Genomic DNA, 18,802 nt, shown 5'->3' with positions numbered 1-18,802 from the left:
TGCTAGCGCCGGGAGAGAAGTTTTATTTTGCTTCTTATTATCAGAATTCCTGTTACGACACACCACAAATCAAGTGAAAAAGGTAAAGCACAAGGCGTTTCAATTTTTACCACCTCAACACGCACAACATCACATAAAAAACCAGAGAATTAATTAATTTTATTTTAGCGAAAAAAAGTCTTCTTTTGTTTACATCCACTTCACACACAGATTAAACTTTCATAGGTAGCAGCACCGTTCCTTCTAAGTCGCGAATGATGTGCTCCTGTTACTTCTATTAAATTCATGCTTAATAGCTTTTTATCTGAATAGTACAGTGGAATTAGCCAGCTGAAATTGAAGTAGCCTTTCGTCGCTATAATATTGTTCATATTGTCCAACCTACATGCATCGAGAATAGCGCAGTTATTATTTCTCAGTTGCGGTTCAGTTGCGAATTTATTCAGTAGAGATATTTTTATTGATGAAAATATTACAATTAAATCTTTCACGAATCACTTCGGTGTGTAACTGAAGCGTAATGGAAATACTGCATCAAAATATCATCGGAGACTCTTCTCCATATCGATAATTTCTTTAGCGATATTTCTGTGGGTGAAAATTCGTCATCAAGTTTCGCTGGCACTAACAATCACTTGTGAGCTTCGAGGGACAAAGTTTTGTGGATGCTTGTTTCATGAATGAAAATATCTGAAGTGAGTTTTTCAGTCACTGAGTTTTTTTTCAGAAAATCTGAATCTGAAAATGAACTTTTTCAGATCATGATTTTCCCAACACTGCTTATGAGGAATCAAAGGGTTTCTGGCATATAGTCGATCACTGCATCAGGGATGTTAGTTAGGACGAGCATTCGTTACATGAAATGTGACATGCATATCAGCGTGATGAGTTCACTTCAACCCTGTAACATGACGTAGCCTATAGCATCGCAAAAGATTTTTCACTGCAGTAATCTTGTCAGAAAGATTTCCTCGAAATTGAAGCTGAAGGTAAACCATTTCAAACTAAAATCAATGAAACCACTCAATAAAAGGAACTAGAATTGAATACATCAATCCAGTTTGTATATGTAGCACCATTCTTAGCACTTGTGAATCTTATTAACCATTCTGCTCATTGCCGTGTTTCATTTATACTTAAGATTACTTTAAAGGAAGTTCATCGAATATTTTGGTCAAACGACACAGTGTTGTCGATACATATAATCACCCAGTATTCAAGCTTTATGCGCTATGTAGATATGCGTTGGAAAAACATATTAATTTAACTAGCATTAAATGATTGCAGGGCAGTTTAGAAAAGCTTCTCTTAAAATCTCCTCATCTAATTGAAATTCCATTATGAAATTTAGTACCAAATAGCACAAAACATTGGAAGAGAAAATGAAAACATCATCATTCACGAAACATTCCTGCTCCAGATGAAAATCGCTGCGCATATCAGTTTCTTCTAATATAGCCTCTTGAAATTTCATTAGCATCTAAAAACAAAACAAAATCACCAGTACGGGGGTTTTCTTTTAGTTTTAATAAGCATTTGCTGCGTAAATGATATAAAAGAATTTTAACGATCTTATAAATGAGCTCATCATGGAAATGATATAGAAAATTATTGGTTTCCGATCACAATTTGAAAAGGAAGACTTGTTTCCATCGATGAGCTGGTGTATCTTCTTAAGCAGGAGCTCCGTGTAATAACGTTTGAAATGAGATAGAAGATATTATGCTCCAAGCACTAAAACTACTTGTGGAATTTTTATGAGAGTCACTCAATAAATGCTTAGCATGCAAAAGAAAAACGAAAACCTTGAAAAAGCATCCTTTTATCACGTCCAAAAATACTTTTTCGCGTGATATACAAAACAGGGTTCCATGGTGGCAATGATCGTGCGATTCGCTTTCTACGAAGTCGGCAAAAGTTCAAGGGTGTTCCTTGATCTCTGCTGTGAACCAATGAATTCATATTTCGTAGACTGAAACGAAACGAAGCAAGAACTTCTTTGGATTATTTCCTAACTGCTCAAACCTGTCGCCGTTGTGATCTCGAGATGTCACTGAAGAATCGATGTAAGTTCCATTTTGGATCCTTTCGATCGCATTCCTTCATCTCATAACTTTGAACATATGTTTCAACGTACCTTAACCAAACTGTCAAATGTTTATTTAAGTTTTTGTCACAATTTCCCATTTTGGTTTCAAATTGGAAACGTTTTCATCTAAAGTTTTGCAGTTCGTTTCTGAATATTCACTAATCGATTTTCAAAACTATTCAATGTTCGATAATTTCACAATTAGTAATAGTAATATTGACTTTTCACTTGCTGAAACAACTGTTGAAAACTTCTAAAATTATTCGTTAAACAATAAAAATCTGAAAATATGAGATGAAAATTAACGCTTAATTTACTTGATCGCGCCCTGTTTTCATCTAATTTCGTATCGCAAGCAAGTTTTCTCATGATGTTATAGAAAAAGATTTATTTTTCTTCTTTAAATTATCTTACCTTACCTAACAGCTATAGGTCTCCACATAACTCGGTTCATGGCTGCTCGTCGCCACTCATGGCATGGACGCTTCGGAGATCACCCTCCACTTGATCGATCCACCTTGCTCGCTGCGCTCATCTTCTTCTTATACCAGTCGGATTAGATTGAAGAACCATTTTCACTGGGCTGTCGTCCGACATTCTTATGACATGCCCAACCCATTGTAGACGTCCGATTTTAGCTGTCCGTACGATAGGTGGTTCTCCTAGCAGCTGTTGCAAGGCGTACTTTTCTCGATTTTCTGAGTCCAAAATACGCACGATTCCCTGCCAAAATACATCTCTGTATTTCTTTGCTGGTGTCATTGTCGGCGGACACCAGTGAGCCCAAATACACAAACTCGTTAATCACCTCGATATCGTTACCGTCTATCAATATTCGTGGTGGGAGGCGTAGTGTTTCTTCTCTAGAGCCTCTTCCTCTCATTCATTTTGTTTTCGACGCATTTATGGCCAGTCCGATACGCCTAGTTTCAGCTTTCAGTCCGATGTAGGTTTCCGTCATCTTCTCAAGGTTATGTGTTACAATATCAATATCGTCAGCGAAGCCAAAAAGTTGTACGGACTTTCGGAAGATCGTGCCACTCGTGTCGATCCTCGCTCTTCGAATCACACCTTCCAAGACAATATTGAACAAGATTCAAGAGAGTCCATGACCTTTCCGTAGCCCTCTTCGAGATTCGAAGGGACTCGAGAGCGTCCCAGATACTCGGACGTAGCACATCACTCTATCCATCGTTGCTTTGACCAATCGCGTCAGTTTATCCGGGAAACCGTATTCGTGTATGATCTGCCATAGCTGTTTTCGATCGATTGTGTCGTATGCCGCTTTGAAGTCAATGGATAGGTGATGCGTGGGTACGTTGTATTCACGACACTTCTGGAGTACTTGTCTTATCACGAATATGCGATCCGTAGTGGCGCTGGCTCCAGTAAATCCCGCTTGGTACGGCCCTACGAATTCCTTAGCTATTGGTGATAGACGACGGCAAAGGATTTGGGAGAGTACCTTGTAGGCGGCGTTGAGCAATGTGATTGCGCGGTAATTGCAACAATCTAGCTTATCGCCCTTTTTGTAGACGGGAAATACCACTCCATCCATCGATTCCTGCGGTAGAATCTCCTCCTCCCAAATCTTAGAAATCATCCAGTGCAGCGCTCTAGCCAGTGCCTCTCCTCCATGTTTGAGCAGCTCGCCTGGTAACTGGTCATTGCCCGCGGCTTTGTTGTTCCTCAGCTTCATTCTTCTCTTCGACCAACTGCTGACATTCGCCGTCAAACCAGTCATTTCCTCGATTCGATAACCTCGTACCTAGTACGGTTGAAGTAGTGCTACTCACGGCGGATCTTATATTCCTCCAGCCGTCTTCAAGAGTCGCCGCGCCAAGCTGCTCTTCCGTTGGTATCACTTGCTCCAGTTGTTGCGCTTTTTCCTCTGCAGTACGAACGCTACGTAGCTGCTCGAGATTGAATCCCGGCGTTCCTGTGCGACGAGTGTTGTGCACCGTCGATAGTTTTGAGCGCATACAAACTGCAACAAGGTAGTGGTCAGAATCAATGTTGGGACTGCGGTAGGTGCGGACATTGATGACGTCGGAGAAGAATCGCCCGTCGATGAGAACGTGGTCGGTTTGATTTTCCGTATGTTGATCGGGTGATCTCCAGGTGGCTTTGTGAATATCTTTGCGGGGGAAGAAGGTGCTTCGAACTACCATTCCTCGGGAGGCTGCAAAGTTCACGCATCGTTGGCCGTTGTCGTTTGTTACCTCGTGCAGGCTCTCCAGCCCGATCACAGGCCTGTACATTGCCTCCCGGCCTACCTGAGCATTCATGTCGCCGATGACAAGTTTTACATCCCGCCGTGGACAGCTGTCGTAGGTTCGTTCCAGCTGCGCGTAAAATGCTTCCTTCTCGTCATCGGATCTGGTCTCAAGTGGGCAGTGCACGTTGATGATGCTGTAATTGAAGAAACGGCCCTTGATCTTCAATACGCACATTCTATCACTGATTGGCTGCCACCCAATCACGCGCTGGCTCATCTTGCCCAACACTACAAATTCCGTTCCAAGGACGTTGGTTGTGCCACAGCTATGGTAGAAGGTAGCCGCTCGATGCCCACTTTTCCACACCTTCTGTCCCGTCCAACAAAGTTCCTGCAGTGCTACGACATCGAAGCCGCGGATTAGAAGAAGAATCATCATACAGCATTCGGTCGTATCTTGGGAAGCCAAGCAATTTGCAGTTCCATGTGCCAAGCTTCCAATCGTAGTCCCTATTTCGTCGCGTAGGTCTTTGCCGATTATTCCGAGTCGTACTTATATCCTGATTATTCGTAACAAGTGTTTTCCGGGCGGCTTGTTAGGCCTGTACCAACCTCCTGTCTCGCCGGAGGGCCATCGTGTCAGCACTGTTTAGAGTCTCACACAAGGACGGTAATCAGCCGCTCCTAACATGGAGAACAGACGCTGTTTCGAGCCGCCCCAACATGGGGAACAGACGCTCGGGTAGGCTTGCTCTCTGTAAAGAAAAAGCAAGACCCTCCCCCCTTCCCTTTCAGCATACGACCAAGGTCCCACCGGGGTTGGTTACCCGATCTTTCCTATGGTTACTCGCACCCCAGCCGGCACCGCGGGGAGGTAGGGATAGGAGTTACTGGACAAGAGGCTATGAACCACATTGGGTCCTGAATTGCGCATTGTCCAGTCGTTTACCAACCTCCAACAATTATATTTTCGGTATCCGTGACTATATTATTGATATTTATATTTCAAAAACACTGTTTCGGTTTCGAATGTTAGTAAAAAGTGCGTGTTAAACATCAATGAATTAACCTTTATAGCAAATCTACTAACACTGGTTTCATTCCGCTATAAGTCCACATTACGCAGATTTTTAAAAAATGGCCAATCCAGAATAACCTTGCCGTAAAATTTTGAATGTAAAACGAAAGGAAACAAAAACGACCCAATAATTTTACAAACTCTGTCCAATATAGGAGGCAAAGCGAGGTAATTTATAAAATTTCACGATATTGCCGTTTACATTCACAAATATCTAAGAATGTTTGAAAAACCAATATTCCGTCAAAAACTGATGGTTTGAAAATTATTTTTTTCACATTTCAAAAATTGCATCGAGTAGAAAATTAATTTTTGCATACAATTCTGTAAAAAAAATTAGTGTCTGAAGAAGCGATAATTGAACGTAGAGAAAATTTTTGCGCATCGAAATTGTGTTAGTATGATTTACTAGAGTTTGCACGCTCTCTGGCAGAGTAGGTTTACATATTGCTGAACGCTGTATAATACCACGCTTTGCCTGATTGCTTTTCGTTTCTCTTGACTTCCGGACCGTTTGTTTGCTCGCTAAAACAATTCGATTTCCAATTGGGGCGGAGAACATTTTGCCCCGGGTGCTAATCATCCTAGGTGCGCCTTAACACCTATATTCTCGAAGTATACACATATTGAAATACCACTATATATTCTATCGAAGGGCTTTTTATAATACTCTTCACTATAAACTTCAGTTTGAACTTTTATCACTAATAATTTCTTACTTGATTTAAGTTTAGCATACTCTCGTAACTTTTTCAATACTTTCAATGAACGCTTTCGTTTACATTTGTTCTCCAGAATTGAAATCTCTATTGAATTTCAATATATTTACAAATATACGGTACAGTTCTATTCCAAAACCTTTTGCAGGAAGATTAAATAATAACATTTGATTTTTTATTTTCTGATGAAAAAAGTCTCTGAATTATGTCAAAATTCCCTTTCTACCTACATTTCGCTGGGTTACAAATCTACCCCAAAGAGCGTTCTATTGCTTACTGTCTCGATGTTGAAAGTAATTACCAAAACATTTTCGAGACTCGTTTCTTGAAATATGAGACATGTGTTAAATTTATTTTGGGGTAATTGAAACCAGCATTGACAATACTTCTGGACTTCGACCATCTTATGTCGATTTCGCTTGAAGCCAAATCTAACCCAATTCCAACCCAACTGCATACATTTTAAAGCAATTGAGGTCGAAACTGGGTTGGGTTTTACTTCAAACGAAAACGCCACTAGAAACTATAAGGTTAGATTTTGAAATGCTGAATTGGAATATTATTCGCTAACTTGCTGTTTACAAAATAAAATATAAAATTCACATTTGATCGTCATCTCCTCTGAATTCGATATCAGAAAGTTCTGAATGCACATATATTTACTCATTGAAATAGAATCATTTGCCTTTCAAGCACCATTTGCCCTAAATTACTGCAATTTCTGGCCTATGCCTAAAGTAAACCAGTGTAGGTAGACTCATTCAAGCTAACACTAGGCCCCAGGCGCGTACCCAGAAAAAAATTTCGGGGGGTGTTTCAGAACATGTTGATCAATTTCCATACAAATGGAACTTTTTATATAATTATTTGAAATTTTTTTATTGTGGAGTCGTTTGTTGAAAATTATTCATTTTATTTTTTACCTATTTGAAAAAAAGAGTTTACATAATATCATACTTTTTTGAGTTTCGGAGGGGGTTTGAACCCCTAAAACACCCCCCTGTATACGCGCCTGCTAGGCCCTATAGCACAGCTTGGCAGATGTACATTTGATCGAAATTGATCGTGGTTTTCAATTACCGAAGCTACATTTATAGTTCATAAAATGTGAAATCAAATTCTCTCCGCCTTCTCCAATAGCTGCACTTCCAAAGAGAACGGTGCTGCTGCTGCGCGATCGAGGATATAATAAAAATGGTTTGGAATGGAATTCTGCTACAGTTCAAGTCTCTTTGTGTGATATATCGAATATAAACCAAGATAATGCGCAATACGAGTGTACGAGCAGAAACTCAGAACTAGCAATTTATTGTTATGATAACAAGCGACAATGCAGCGAAATACCGACAATGTATTTGATATTAACATTTTTAGCCAATCATTGTAGATTATTAGAAATGATTTAAAATCGGACTAATGAGATAAACCATCATTTGCTTCCTTAGTTTTATGTGGTGTGCAGAAAATATTGATATAACACGTCGGTCGAAAAGGACCCGGCCTGAAGAAAAAAACAATACTTCCAAACATTTCAATACCACTTTTATATAGGATAGGAGGTCGAATTTCAATAAATTGATTTAATCCATCGTGACGACTTGTGACACTAGGCATTTGAGCAGCTGTAAGAATACGCAGCACCCATTTTTTCATATTCAAGTGCTCATATGTAATTGTGAATACACTGAAGGCACAATACCTAACACACTAATAAACTGAATGTCGAAGAATTTCGATAGATGACATCTGAAGGTTGACTCTATTGAAAGATGAGGTGGTTGGGTTTCGGGTATTTGTACCCGAACCCAAACCCGACGAGAACTGGTCGGGTTCGAGTTCAGAAAAAGTATCTTTGTCGGGTTCGGGTCGGATACGTGTGACGATATTTTCATTTTTAACCGGGACGTGTTCAAAAACTTGGTATTCGGGTATTCGAATTCGAATACTTTTTTTTTCGAGTTCGGGTCGGGCCCGGGTAAATATTTTTATTTTTTATCAGGTGCAGGTTGTGTTCGGGTTTAAAAAAATGCGTGATAGAGAGATTTTTTATTAGTGACGTCATTTAACTGTCAGACCGGAGGAATTATTGATAGACGTGTTATGAATATAAGCAACACTTTCATCAAAGTAAGTTTTAGTAATTCAAATAGAAGAATAATCCAAATTCTGCTACGAAAGATAGTGACAAACTTTTTTGCAAGTAAGGCGTTCAATACATGACCTGGAATCCTTTCAGAAGATAAAAAAACGTTAGTTTTAGATTTTTGCAACTACACATTCTTTGCCAAAACTTTGAGAGCACTTAACCTATTTTTTCAATTGCTCCGGGACACTGTCGGATTGATTTTCCTGGTTTGTATTACTAAAATGTAAAACAACACAGAAATTTTACACAATGGAAGGAAATTTTCATTTCAATCGATTAATAGATTGATGGTTAGAAAAAATGTTCCTTGGAGCTCCCTGATTATTTCAGGATATATTTCACTAATAGCGCGTTAAGTATTAGATTTCGAAGTAGAAATCGTCTTTCATTTATTCCTGAACATGGGAAACTTTACACATCCTCACAAAATAGTCTAATCCAACCAAATCAAATTATAGGGGGTTACTCGACTGAAACAGAATGTAAAATTAGTTGCTCATCAAATTCCTCTCTCAATTGGTGCATGGATTCGTTTGTAGTGCGAAATATAGCACCCTGTAATTTCAAAATTGGAAGTCGGAATCTTTTTATTTAAATTCTTGTTCATTAACGAAAATGCAATTTGGAAGTAACCGAAATCAGTTAAATTCACCATTTTGAAAATCAGTGTAGCCATCTTAAAGAAATCGTGCTGCTCATAATATTTTTGGGTACCTTTCGGGATCGAAAACCGAATACGGGTAAAACTAAAATAAGTTTATTTGGTAGCATACTCTCAAAATCTTTGAACCCTAAAAATCCGATAAATTGATGAGAAATTTTTCCGCTAATCACCCTGTATCTCCTGAGCTGGAAGTCGAATCTGATTAAAAAATCAAGCAGTTTTTATGGGACCTTCAGACCTTTTATTTAAATATTAGATAGACGACATCGGTTCAGCCATCTACTAGCAAAATGAGTGACATTATTTTAATTTCATTACATATATCATCGTGTAGTTCCGGAACCAAGAGTCGGATCCAAATGAAATTCAGTAATCTTATATGCGAGCATAAGATTTATGGGTCTAACTTTGTAGAAATTAGTTAGGCCATTTCCGAGAAAAATAATGAAATTATTTTCCACACACAAATTTGCTTATCTCGATGACCTTCTTCGGAAGATCCACACACAAATTTGCTTATCTCGACGACCTTCTTCGGAAGTATTGTAAGTGTAAGAAGTTGTGTTTATCTAGCAGTAATTGTTGCAAGCAGTACAAATCAATATAAATATGAAATTGTTTCGAATTTGGAAATACTGCCATCTTTCCAATACTTATATCACGATTATGTTGCCAAAACCGAACCGTGCTAGAATCGAAACGTCATGGAAAAGGGTGCTGTGCATAGTCTTTTAGGTGCTAGTAAACATTTGCATAAAACAGTATTGAAAGTCGTGATTCACTTTGCTCCGAAACATCGCTTTATCAACAAGCGCGTAAAATTTCTTCTACTGGAATAAGGCGAAAAGTCGCTATCGATACCTCAGTTAAAAATGGACGGATTTTAACAATGTTCAAGGTCAATTGTGACAGATAATTGTGAAAAACTGAAAATTTTGACATAAAACTTCGTATAACTCAAAAAGTAAACATCCTATCTCAAAACCATTCAATAGCGTTCAGGGTGAGGAGGGGGACCTTTCATTTGCGATAAGTTTGATCAAAATCGTTCCAGTCATCTTTGAGATCTAGATCTCTTTGTTGACACACACATATACACACGGATATTTGCTCAGTTCGTCGAGCTGTATCGACACTCGGCCCTTCGGACCCCGGAGAGTTTTTAATAAATTTGTTCGATGTTTAACAATGTGGAATACACTGTACCGCTGAAAATTGTTGTGATTAAAAACATTAATTTTGATTCATTGGAGGTACCGCCAATATTTACATCATATTTGCTAACCATGTTTCTGAAAGCTTCGAAAAAGAATGATGCTATTACGTTTAGTACAACTCGAAATGTTTGTGATCAAAAACTTATGACTCTCTCACTCTGGCAAAATTTTGAAAGGTGCCCATAGTAAAGTAAGACCTATTGAGCTTAAACTTAACCGACCACCCACGCAATCTTAGTTGCTATTACGTTACTGATTGGGATCAGTTGAAATTTTACTGAGAAACTGTAGATGATCAGTCCTAGGTTTAACAAATCATTCTTCAATGGACATCTTCTGGTAACTCATGAACAGAAAGTACCGACGATGTCCAGGTCCGAATGTTGATATACGTAGGAGTAGGATTTGGCTGTTAGTCCAACACTTGTTGTTACCAGAGGTCGTACAAACTACTGCGCACTCCACAAGTTTCTCGGCAGGAGGATCTTTGTTAGTATTAATTTCAGTAACAGTAGTAATGTGCAAGACTTAGTATGTACCGGACTCAAGGGGCTTATTTATTAAAACTGAATTCAAAGGTACCAAACATAGGCTAAAAGAAAATTGCTAAATGCTATCGTGGAACGAACAGAAATATTCAAGACTTTTATAATTGAAAATGACTTCTACAGTAGAAACGAAAGTATGTGAGTTATGCAAACCGGTTGATTCATAAGATTCACAGAATTCGCGCGTGTCTCGGTTATCTAGTATACTGTAATTATGTAGCACGAGACAAATGGACAGTTTTAATCAAATTATTATCTCTAGTGAAGGGAAAAAATATATTTTACCCCTAAATTTATGCTAGGTGCACATACCCATTTGGATTTCATTTTACGTTTCGTCTTTGACTCATCAGTGCATAGCAGTTTATGTTGAACTGCTAGCGCAACCTGTCGGCTCCAAATAAGCCACTAGGCAGTCGTATATAAAGTTAATGCTACTCTCAAAACACTTTTTGCTATTAAAAAATCTTTTTTATCCATCTAGTGGTGTAATGATGCCTTTCTCATATTACTTATATTTTCAAAAATATCACAAGAAGATTCTATAAAGATTTGAATAAAATAAACTTTCATTGGATATGACCTAACATAACCTTTTCAATTTGTAAACAGTTATGTCAAGTTAATAAGAATTTTTCTTCATTTTGCATCGTCGCACTAAATGATTAAACACACTTTACCCTATAGATCTGGAACCGGAAATCGGACCCGGATGAAATTAAACAGCAATCTATGAAACTATGGAAACTTTTATTTGAGCCTAGGTTTGTGGAAATCGATCAAATAGTCTATGAGAAATGTGAGTGAGTCTCGTTTTAGAGTTTTTGACCACTATTTCCGGTACTTCTGGAATCGGGAATTTGGACCACTATAGCCAAAGTCATTATGAATGACGATTTGAATGTTTTGACACTCATTGCTCTATAATTTCGGACCCGGAAGTCTGATCTGGATGAAAGTGCAGAGTATGTTTTTAGACAACGAGCGCTTTAATTTTAATCGTGATATATGAAAATCGGTTTAACCGTTTCTGAAAAATCCAAATTAGTTCCGTTTTAAAAATTATTCTTCACTATTATCGGTGCTTTCGGAAGTGGAAACCAGGGACTGGTAGTCCCAAAGTAGTTTTATATATTCACTAACTAATAAGATCTGCCAACTAGATGAATTAAGCAGTAAGTTCTATAAGAATGTGCACTTCGCTTCGCCATCGTCGAGAAAAATACTAATGAAATGGAGAATTTTCATAAGACCTTCGGCTTCAAACAATTTTTCAGAATTTTCATTGGATCCAACTTCCGGTTCCGGTTTTACGAAGAAATATGTGCAAATTTATGAAAAATGTGCACTCAATTTTCTTGGAAATTTCTTCATCGATTTTCACAAGCTAAGATGAAAAAAAAGGATTTAAAATTCTTTAAAAAATCCCCGAAAAACTGATCCAGATCCGGCTTCCGGTTCAGTTATTAAAGTGCGATTAGTGAAAATTCTCCATTTGGATCTAAGTTTGTGAAAATCGGTTCAGCCATCTCTGTCTCACGTGTGTGACTATTTTTTTTCTTATTTTTAAGCATATCGGGATATATTTTAATAGCTGTCAATGGGACAATAAAACCTTTCATTTGAATCTGAGTTTGTGAAAATCGGATCTGAGAAAACTGAGTGACATTATTTGTCACATACATACATACATACACATACATACATATACATACACACAGACATTTTTATGATCTCGACGAACTGTGTCAAATGGTTTATGACACTTTGTTACACTGGTAGATCTTAAGGCCTGAGCTTCAGGTAGTTTCTGGATGGATCACCGGTTATCTTGGTAGACCTTACGGCCTTTTCCTAGGAGGTTTTAGATGTGCAAATTCTCCTACAGATCTTATCACAGTAAGTCAATTTTCTGTGAATAGTACTACGAGTACATACCACACTCAATAGTCATACAAAAGTGATTATATACAATATTTGCTTTCCAGATAATTCCAGGATGCCCACAATCTTATTCAGATTTTTAAAACTAAACAATGCATTAATGTACATTTCACAATATTCAATTCCCTGAAGCATGTTAGATTGTTTGGTATATGTATATAAATTGAGATTTTCTTCATTATGCAAAACCTTTTTATACGCGATCATCGCGTAAATTAAATAAGAAATCGTGTTATTTCAAATAAAACGTGTAAAAAAGTCGCGTAAATTAAATTCGCGTAAATTGAGGTTTTTGTGTACCTGAACTTCTGGGATTTTCTTACTCACTTTACAAGCGATATAAACGTTCCGAAAATTTAATCGATTGTATTCATCATTCACTACAAAAATTTTGCTTGAAAATGCTCGAAAATGCACATTCGTGGTCCCCAGTTTTATCGACAGTGTACCCAAATATGTTTTCAAGAAAATATAACCAAACAAAGTTTCTACTCTAAGATATCCGCAGCTTTGTTTCATTACGTTCCGTTGTCAAAGAAACTAAAAGTAAACAATCCATTCATGTATTGCAAGCAGTTTAAAAATGCCATGAATGTCTAAAAAAGCAGTAGTTATTCGCAAAAACCTGCAGGAAAATAAATCGGATTGGTTAGCTCAGTATAATACATTGTTTGCAGTATTTGGTGAGTTATCAGAAGTACCTTCTCAAAAAAGCTCATTCCAAAGATCTCTGCCAACCGATCTCCGCCAATCTAGAATCGATCGATGAATGAAATAAATTTCTTCCAAGGAAAGTTGTCAGCTTATCTTGGAAACAAGCATATAAATGTTGCACTTCAACCAAGTAAACTCAGGGGCGGCGGTAGCCCTATTGGACACAGATCTTGTGATTTTACATACATTTACATGTAAAATTTTGTATTTTGAAAATTACATGGCTTGAAATCGAATGAAATAAAAAAAACAAAAGACAGCTCGATTTAAACCGAGAAACATTAGATCACAAAACACGTCAGTCGATCGACTGAGCACATATCTGCATGATAAATAATTGACATACAGCGGCACTTGTTTTTTACAGTGATTGTATAGCCTTTTTATATGAGAAAGTCTAAAACTATGTTGCTGTGCTAAGTACAGAAAATATATTCATGATTAAGTTCTACCCATTCTTGTACAGAGTAAATTTTAGAATGTTTTAAAATGTGAATATTTTTTCCAGATATAGAAAAATGGATCTAACAAATCGTGTGGATTTCAAGCAATTCTACCTTCTACAGTACTTTCTCACAAAATGTCAATTTTCAAATTTCTTATGTACAAACTACTGTTATAAAGCTCATAAATGCAGTACTTGTGTAATGAAGCGATCTTTTTATTTTGCAGGAAAATACCTACACAAATTTCACAACATAATCAGTGATAAATTGCGGTCCTAAATAAATTTAATTAACTAATTAGTACTAGTCACAAGCGGTATGATCCGGCACAAAACTTACGACCAACATCCGATGAATCGTAGAATTTCTATTCATTACTAGCATCGCGCACAACCCGAAAGATCGAAACATGGACGACACATCATACGGTTATTTCGTGGATGTAGGCCATTAGGGAATGCACTTGTTGGAAAAAACGATGTACCACACCGGGACAGGAAAACGTCTGAGCTAAATGTCCACAGGAAACAGGTTGTCTAAAATTATTCTCAGCCTAATTGCGTCCCAGTGATGCCAACCAATGAAGCTACGGCCGACTACGTTGCGGAATCAAAGAAACCAAGTTTCGTCGGTTCATTTGTGCTCTTTAACGACCACAAACCAGTATATGCGATGCATTTGATGATTAATCGACACAGGCTAGGGCAGAATTCAAATGTTCAATGTGTCATTAGCTTGTTAAACGAGGACAGCACTCCCTCGCGTTTCCCTGATACGCAAACATAGGTAGCGCAAATTTGTATGCTTCGACTAAGAAATATAAATATATGATATTTCGATGAAGGCATTGCATGTTTGAAAATAAGCAATCAATAGCATAATACTCAAAATAGTTGGAAAATTCTATTTATTTATTCCAATATGAATGACGCTATTCTCGTTACTATCTCTCAGATATCATAGCTTAACAATTCTAGTGCTCTATGTTGAATGTTGAATCAAACAAATATAAAAGCATTGAGTTTCCATTAAATTATGTCTTCAAATAAAAAGTTCTTAGCAGCTCAAATTTAACAACTAGTACAACATAACAGTTAAGTTTGAATGCTGATGATTAATGATTAGTGATAGCTTCTTGGTATTTTTATTGAACTTTTCCTTTAGCCTTCGAATGAAAACAGGTAAGTTTTTCGGGCAACAACCAACAAGCTACAAATTTTTAAAACCAGTTTTGAAGTAATTCAGAGGATAACATTATAGTTTGTGTTTGGAACGCATTACCAATTTTAGTGACATTTCGATTCAACTCCTCTTTGCATAACAGTTTATGTTAAACTGTTATGCCACCTAGCAGTTGAACGTTAACGTTGCTACTTGCGATATCAGTTAGGAGATAGGTTGATTATTTCGAAATACTTCAACTTGTCTCTGACTTTTGAAAAAGTGCCATATCATAATCTCAGCGGTGGCCTTGATGGCTTTTTTGATCTTCTCCATACCACGGCAAAGCAGATGTACTGGACCATACCGACAGTGATTGTTCGTCTGGGGTTGCCATACCGACAGTGATTTTTGGTCTCGGGTTGTGAAGCTGGTCATGTTTCATATACTTTGGCCACTGCGAAAAGCTTTCCCAAGTCTCACAACAATACAATGGTGCACGGGAGGCGCAAAATTTGATCAGCTCGATGTATTTCTGTTAAAAATAAAGTAAAACCACCCTGAAATGCTGCATTTGGAAGTTGAGTGTATATATAGGGTGATTTTTTAAGAGCTTGAGAACTTTTTTAAACAATAAAACGCATAAAATTTGCAAAATCTCATCGGTTCTTTATTTTAAACGTTAGATTGGTACATGACATTTACTTTTTGAAGATAATTTCATTTAAATGTTGACCGCGGCTGCGTCTTAGGTGGTCCATTCGGAAAGTCCAATTTTGGGCAACTTTTTCGAGCATTTCGGCCGGAATAGCCCGAATTTCTTCGGAAATGTTGTCTTCCAAAGCTGGAATAGTTACTGGCTTATTTCTGTAGACTTTAGACTTGACGTAGCCCCACAAAAAATAGTCTAAAGGCGTCAAATCGCATGATCTTGGTGGCCAACTTACCGGTCCATTTCTTGAGATGAATTGTTCTCCGAAGTTTTCCCTCAAAATGGCCATAGAATCGCGAGCTGTGTGGCATGTAGCGCCATCTTGTTGAAACCACATGTCAACCAAGTTCAGTTCTTCCATTTTTGGCAACAAAAAGTTTGTTAGCATCGAACGATAGCGATCGCCATTCACTGTAACGTTGCGTCCAACAGCATCTTTGAAAAAATACGGTCCAATGATTCCACCAGCGTACAAACCACACCAAACAGTGCATTTTTCGGGATGCATGGGCAGTTCTTGAACGGCTTCTGGTTGCTCTTCACTCCAAATGCGGCAATTTTGCTTATTTACGTAGCCATTCAACCAGAAATGAGCCTCATCGCTGAACAAAATTTGTCGATAAAAAAGCGGATTTTCCGAATGGACCACCTAAGACGCAGCCGCGGTCAACATTTAAATGAAATTATCTTCAAAAAGTAAATGTCATGTACCAATCTAACGTTTAAAATAAAGAACCGATGAGATTTTGCAAATTTTATGCGTTTTATTGTTTAAAAAAGTTCTCAAGCTCTTAAAAAATCACCCTGTACATACAATGGTTGCTATGATAAGTTTTCATCGTTTGTTCTCCAGTGTTTATAATGACGTCCAAGCAAGAGGAGAAGCGTGTCAAAGTTTTGCTCGCGCAATAAGAGAATCCGACGTTCTCGCACGCCAAGTTGACAAAATTGCTGGATGTGGCCAAACCGACCGTGACCAACATTTTAAAATTATTTGAGGAGCGTCTGTCGACCGCCAGAAACCTTGGAAGAGGCGACAATCGTAATCCGGACATGGCATCAACGACGAAGAAGGTAGCGGCGAAATGTATGCGGAATCCTAACCTCTCCATTCGAGAAGTCGCTGGCAAGCTCAAAGTCTCCCAGACTACTGTGCAGCGGGCAATGATACGAGCCGGGTTATCGACTTTTAAGAAGATGAAGGTGCAAACCGAGATTATAAACAAAACAAGTCGGCAAAGCAGCGGTCCTGAAAGTTGTATTAGAATATGCTCACAAAGTTCAACGAAAGTCATGGACGACGAAACTTATGTGAAGGCGGATTTCAAGCAGCTTCCGGGACAGGAATTTATACCGCATCAGGAAAAGGAAAGGTGTCCGAAATTTTCAGAACCATCAAACTATCGAAGTTCCCGAAAAAATATCTCGTCTGGCAGTGTGTGTATGCACGTGTGGTATAAAATCAATCGTGTGGGAATAATCAACCAAGAGATCTACGTCCAGGAGTTCCTGAAAAAAACGGATGCTTCCATTCCTGAAGAAACATAATAGACCTGTGCTGTTCTGGCCGGCTTGGCGAGCTGCCACTATGGGAAAAAGGCAATCGAGTGGTACGAGGCGACCAACGTGGTACCCAAAGACCACAACCCTCCCAACAGCCCAGAACACCGCCTTATCGAACGGTATTGGGCCTTGGTCAAACGGATTCTAAAAAAAACCTGTTTTAATCCACCTAGTGGTGTAATGATGCCTTTCTCATATCAATCATACTATCATATATAATACTGTGGTATTCTTCAAAATAATTTTCTGCGATTCTTAAAGCAATAACCGAAATCGCTTTATTTGACCATCTACTGATAAAAACTATCAATTGATAAAGATTTGAGGTCGATTTAGAAAATTTTTTAAGGTTTTCCCCCATTTTCAGTTATGGTATACATTTTTTACCCACTTTACCCTATATTTCCGGATCCGGATGAAATTCAGGAATTACGTGTGGGACCACAGGACCTTAGAACACTTATTTTCTTTTTTTGCACATTTTACCCCATAACTCCCGAACCGGAAGTCGGATCCAAATAATATTCAGGAATTTTCTATGGGACCTCAAAACCTTGCATTTGAATCTAAGTTTGTGAAAATCGGTTCAGCCATCTCTGAGAAAAGTTAGTGCACTTATTTTCACAATTTTTTGCACATTTTATCCCATAATTCCGAAACCGGAAGTCGGATCCAAATAATATTCAGGAATTTTGTATGGCACCACAAGACCTTTCATTTGAATCTAAGCTTGTGAAAATCGGTTCAGCCATCTCCGAGAAAAGTTAGTGCAAAAAAAACGTTACATATACACACACACACACACACACACACACACACGCACATACACACACAGACATTTTGCGTACTCGACGAACTGAGTCGAATGGTATATGACACTCGACCCTCCGGGCCTCGGTTCAAAAGTCGGTTTTCACAGTGATTGCATAACCTTTCTATATGAGAAAGGCAAAAACCAATAAATCCATGGAAAACGAGCAGCAGTTGAAATCTAACTGGCGTTCGGCGGCGAATGAGGTCGATGGACCACTGTACAACATTTAATTGAAAGAGTTAAGCGGAAGGCACGGCACCAAATGAATAAACGAAAATTTTTTCCTTTAAATATATGAATTGAACTACCAGAAGACAAATAAGAATATTTTTAATTACGAATTGTGACTGAAAAAAAACATGTTTTTTTGTTTAGCATAAGAATTCAAAGACAACCGTTCTAAAGGTTTCGTACCTCTCTTTACGTAAATAAAAAATCTAATACATTATGTATTTGATGAGTTTTGTAATTTCTTCAATGTCAATGTGTTTCCTCGACAAAAAACTGACTTTTGAGCTACATTGTAGCAAAAGCATCCCGATCCTTGGGCTTTGTAATAAAATTTTACAGATGCAAACAACCTGAAAAATCACTAATTTTAACTGTTGCGCTCAGTACATGAATATTGCTCAGCAGTATGCAGTCCTCAATACCTCAACGGTATTATTCGGATTCAATAGATACAACGCAGGTTTTTTCGGTTGCCCTTCACCACCTGCCTTGGAACAACTTTTGCCGAGATATGGAAGTCGTGCGATGATGACTGGGA

The 18,802-nt window shown here is 38.0% G+C and overlaps 1 protein-coding gene across 4 annotated transcripts in view; it reads right to left on the bottom strand.

Annotated features, from left to right (window-relative positions):
• Positions 1-18,802, bottom strand: part of LOC131425244 (putative protein kinase C delta type homolog) — a 190,858-nt gene that overhangs the window by 152,504 nt on the left and 19,552 nt on the right. The gene's annotated exons all lie outside the window — the stretch shown is intronic.

Source organism: Malaya genurostris, chromosome 1 (genome assembly GCF_030247185.1).
Source record: "Malaya genurostris strain Urasoe2022 chromosome 1, Malgen_1.1, whole genome shotgun sequence".
NCBI lineage: Eukaryota > Metazoa > Arthropoda > Insecta > Diptera > Culicidae > Malaya > Malaya genurostris.
The sequence above is the reverse complement of the archived record's forward strand: the minus strand, read 5'-3'. Positions and strand labels throughout refer to the sequence as shown.